Source organism: Chelon labrosus (assembly GCF_963514085.1).
Source record: "Chelon labrosus genome assembly, chromosome: 7".
Taxonomy (NCBI): Eukaryota; Metazoa; Chordata; class Actinopteri; order Mugiliformes; family Mugilidae; genus Chelon; species Chelon labrosus.
This window is the reverse complement of record NC_140343.1, coordinates 15,517,829-15,523,302: the sequence shown is the minus strand read 5'-3', so window position 1 is coordinate 15,523,302 and position 5,474 is coordinate 15,517,829.

Here is a 5,474-nt window from a genome sequence, read left to right as displayed (position 1 = left end):
TTAGTAATATTAGATAATACCTTTATAATTTGCTCTAATTAGTTCTAGCTTGAATTTTAGGTCTTATCTGGTCATGAAATATACTAACTTAATTAATTATATTGCACCAGAATGGACAACAACGTAGGTCCATCAAAGTAAAACCTCAAAACCAAACCTTTAATTTTGTGCATTAAACTTTTTTTCTTGCAAGAGTAACAGTCTTTAATCTTTAGAGTAAAATTGCCCTGCGAGAACACTTTAACTGGCTACAGACGTTTTATGACTGTTGTGCCTTCAGCTTAAAGGATATTGGACAAGTGATTTGTAGGGAACCTCTAGCAGACCTCAAAACACATAATCTAGAAGATTTGTAGCCGCAGTGAGACAACATGGGGAATGCCAGTTCACTGCATGCAACATATGAAATGAAAAGCAACAACAGAAAAAAATATATAAAAAAATCTTGCCATGTCCAACGGGTCGTCTCACAGACAATGCACAATTTCCTCATACTGTGTTTTTCTGACTGTTGCTTTGTGGATACAATTTTGTCTTTTTTATTTCACTGGGTTTCTCCTTGTTTATTTTGGAGGGCTGATTTCACCCCAGAGCCCCGGCAGCGGGTCAGCTACCACGGCGGACGTGGAAAAGAAACATCGAAAGAGCCACCTGGCCCTGAAATATTTATGGTTCCTTAGTGTTGAGATTGTATGAGTTTTGACAGTGATGGCACATTACTCTGACCCTTCCCCAAACGATGTGTTGCTATCTGTTTTGACTTGGAGAGGTGAGGCAAAGTGCATGATTCCACCATGCACCCACTCTCCAAGCTTCACTTTTTTCCCGATCAGAGAATAAAAGATATCTCAGTGCGCATTAGTATTGATCTCCTCTCACTCTCCTCATGTATTTTTCTGTCTTTTATCCTTTTCCACTTTTTTCTTCAACATTACTTTCTTCAAATAGCTTCACAGCAATACATGCTTGCCCTCACTCCTCTCTCTGGCTTCATATCCCCTCTCATTTCCTCTACCCTGTCATCTCTGCACTTCATTCATAGTTACAGATTGATGGCTGCCTCTGCAGTACCACGCTATAATAATAAAGTCATCTAGATTGGTCCCATCTAATTTACAACAAGATGATCAGGTTTGTTTACACAGTGTGCGTAAATTATCAAACTATTAAAAACGTATATGTAATCAGCACACAAGTTTTAGTTGCACTCATTATTACACTCAGTGCCGACCTCTGCACAGATGGAATGAGCTGGATAAACATGAATAAAATATAAAACTGAGGTTGCTTGTTTTGCCTAGATTCATAAGCTGAGCAAACATCCATCATTTATGAAAGAAGTCTTATTGTTGCTCTCAACAAAGGTTTGTTATTCAGACCTTTTTGCTTCGCTGTTTACGTGTCATTCTGAGTAGAAGAACAATTTAAAACCGAGCTCACAGCCTTGACGTTTTGTACGAATATAGCTGGAGCAGAGCTTCACACTGCGACTGTCACTATCAAGGTCATTTTCTGTATTTTCACACAATACTAAAACTCACATTAAATGAAATAATGTTATAAAAGTGGAAAAAGAAATCCAGTCTTTGTCATTTTTCTTAACAGCAATACCAGTGAGCTGTATTTAGCTTCAATTCTGAGTTAGATTGTGTCACATGAAACTTTTTCATTTCACACAGTAAATCAGCTATATTAGCTAAGTTTGGTGAACGTCAAGCTTGAGTTGTCAGCATCACACAAATTTGATTTCACGTTGTTTGAGCAGTCGTTTACAATTTATAATGCTCGGTTGTGCCGCCAATTAACATCTCAAACTTCCACCATTACTCAGACATGTCCAATATCCCAGTTGTTTTTATCTATTTCAAACAGATTTGTTCAGTGCTGTAAATGTTTCATGGCTTATCTTAATATTAATGACTTTGTCACAATCTTAAATCATGAAATGTGAAACCCCCTACGTTAGATGGCTGGGCTCCAGTTGAGTAGTCTGAATGATTACTGAGCCAGTGAAGTCTGATCACATGAGCTCTCCGTGCAGTCTGACTGTCTTTGTTCGCAGCTTGGTGAACCATGTGACCACTTTGGTGAGACTGAAAATGGTCGCATCGGAGACCGAGGAATCTTTATTTTTGCATTAATGCTTCTGTCGAAATAGAAGTTCGCAGACAAAAGCTCTTGCTGCAAAGAGTTTGTCTAACTCTGGCATCAGCGTGTGCTGCTGCCTAACACACACTAGCACACCCAAGGGGAGGACTTCCCCTTTACCCTATGCTGTTGAAAGATTAAAAAGGCCATTCTCCATCAAAGTTGTGTTTTTTTGTTTGTTTGTGTTTTTTTCTACTAAGCTTTCTTAGTTTTTTCATGGCAGCTTTCCTCCTTTTTATCATGCTCAGGTCTACTGCCTGCCTGCTCTGACACATTGAGTGGGATGAAAGAAAAAGGATGAACAAAAACGAATATTTCTTTATTTATTTATTGTCAGCACACAAACTTTGACAGGAGATAAAACCGTATAAATTCTTTTGTTGAACTCAAACTTTTGCTGTCCTGAATCATTTCTATGCAAAGTAGCTGGAACCAGAATAATGAAGCTAATCTAGGGATATTAAATAATAATAATAATAAAAATACTTTTGGGGAGCTTTTTAATATTAGAATAATACAACAGTGCTGTCAGCAGTAGCTACAGAACATACACTGAGAGTTGTTATGGATGTCTTTCCTTAGCCCCAGTATTTGTTAGTAACACTACAGGGTTTACTATAATATGTTTTGGCCATATGGCAGTTGTTTTGGGCCATATGGCAAATATGAGTCCAAATTTCACTGACCTTTTGACTCTGATTTTGGTCTCTTTTCAATAAAAGCTGTGTCTGAAAACAACATCACTACTGAAACAGAACCAAACCAATATTGACACAAGCAGGAAAACCAAAACAATTTGCTTAAAGTTACTAAAAAACTTCCTGGAGCTGCAAAGTCAGGTTCATCGATAAGATAAAATTACGGATGTTTGAACTGAATGTTATGTGAAGTGACTATATACCTGTAAAGTGATTATATAGAGAGTCTTTCCTTCTTAAACCTCAAGAAGCACGAAATGGAAATGGTCGGGAAAGTATACATACTAAAAAAATACACCTAAAGGTAAAGTATGCATCCTAACTTCTGAAAGAGGAAGAAAGACTTCTAAAATGTGTAATTCATAAGCAATTTAATGCATATTTGCCTAGTCTCCACCTAGCGAAGTCCTATTCGATTCTGGATATTTCCATATTTTCTGTAGAAAAAGAAGCAGGGGAAGCAGTCCCACCTCTGAAAAACCCAGTGTGCTCATAGCTGCTCAGCTCAAATGGCCTCAGCCAGCATGGCCTTGCATGTTTGAGCAGAAAGCTGCCTGCAAAGATGGACACGAAAATTTGAGAAGGAATTTAATTGGACAGACAAGATAGAACCCTTATACAGATAGATACACCCCTGAGTGCAGGATGAGTCATCACTAAATTGCCTAATAGGAAATTGAAGCCGCTAAGATACCATTAAAAACCTACAAAATTACTTTTTGTCAATGTTTGGCTGGATACTGCCGTGTGTGATGAATAATGGAAGACGCTACCATATTAAGACGCTTTAACATCACATTTTATTTCAAGGGAACTTTAATACTCTTATTCGTCTGGTGTGAAGAGTGCTTAATTTAGTTAGCGAATTTTAGATCAATATTGCTATGTTTATGGATGCTACTAGGCCGTGTTTTTGTAACTTTTCTCTGCCTGTGCGACTGTTCGATAAATGCACCATTATTACGTGACTGTCCCTTGTGACCTCCCAGTGGCCGCATGGTGCTTTAACAACAGTATTTGGCTTTCCAACACTAATTTGTTGCAGAAAAACAGAGCAATCCATCAGCAGAGACAAAACACATAAAAAGTGTGAGTTCTCATGCTTTAAATACACACACACGAGTCCGGCCACACACACACATACACACACACGCACAATGTGCTCTCTGAGGTGTGTGCGCAGGGAAACTCCTCCGGCATTTCATCTAAATCCTACTGAAAAAGGAGATTTTCCCCATGTTTCACGGTGTGAACTGATTGGCTCACTCATCGCAGGCACTCAAAGATGCTGTGCCCTGACTGCATGTTAGGAAAAAGACAGAACACCTTGATTTAGATTCTTATAGACACACGGTTCGCAAGTGGGAGCAACAGAGGGACAGAATTCAAGTGAGCGAGGAGAACTCATCATTATTCCACTGCTGGTGAAACTATGTCTGCCTGAATAATGATACTGCTGTCAGAGAGGTGCCCTCAGTTGTAACCACGGCCTTTCAGCAGGTCCCTTCTGGAAAAAGGAAGAAACTTTATTTTCTAAGTTTTAATTGTGAAAGCTACAAAGTCACAGGCAGCGTGGGATGATAAGGTAAGCGGGATGAATAATGTTAATAAGTATTACAGTGCTGGGGCAGGCAATTTTTTTTGCTGTGTAAATGAAAGATAAGACAAAAACAAAACAGTAAATAACAAGCAGAGCAGTGTCCTACAGTATTATGAATGTCAGACAAGACTAGGCCACATTAAGCTCCACAGAAAGTCAGTGTATTAAAAAAAGGAATTTGTTTAACAGTAATCATGTCACACCAAAATAAAGCCTTTCGGTGCATTGTGGCATTTCTTTCATAAACATCACAACACCCCAAATGACAGATGACGCTGAAAAGCTTTGCTCGTGTAATGAACCCGAAGCCATGGATCTTTTCCAGATTTAATAAAACGAATAAATCTTCTTGGGCTAAACTATATTCAGCTTTTCGGCACGCATCCCCCAAATCAGACGCTGAGCCATCTGATTTGCTGCAGCTGACTGGCAGCTTGCGTGAATGCTGTCGGCTGCTCAGGGTGGATTTATTAAGATGGTAACGAGAGTGAGCTACACTCACGAGCCTTGAAGCCTGTAGAAGTCATTATTTCAGCAATTAATTATTCATGAATCAAAGCTTAAAAGTGGCTTCGGCTCCTAGCTGTTTAATGGCAAGGTCCAGCAGGTTTAAACTCCTTTAACACACAGGACGCAGGCGCCAGCGTTGTCCTCTCACACTTGGCTTCTCCATGAAGTCCTCCCTGCCAGCATGAACCATGCTCATAGCAGTGTCACTGAAAACACAGCTGATTGCGCATTAATTTCAAACACAACCCCCAAATTGTAAGTGCAACAATTAGGTTTGAAAGGAGGCTTATTGAGGTTTAATGAGACCAAATTATTCCTCTGTTGTGTTAATTTAGGCTCAATGAGACGATGCAAATGCACCGGGACCTTAAACTAAGGCATGGAACGTGTGTTGTTGTTTTTGATTTTTTAAGTTTACTGAATCATTTGATGGAATTACAGCTAATAGGACTTTAAGGAATTGTAATTAAAGCTAACTGTTTCTACTTAAGTGTGTCCCATAAAGAAATATTCATGCT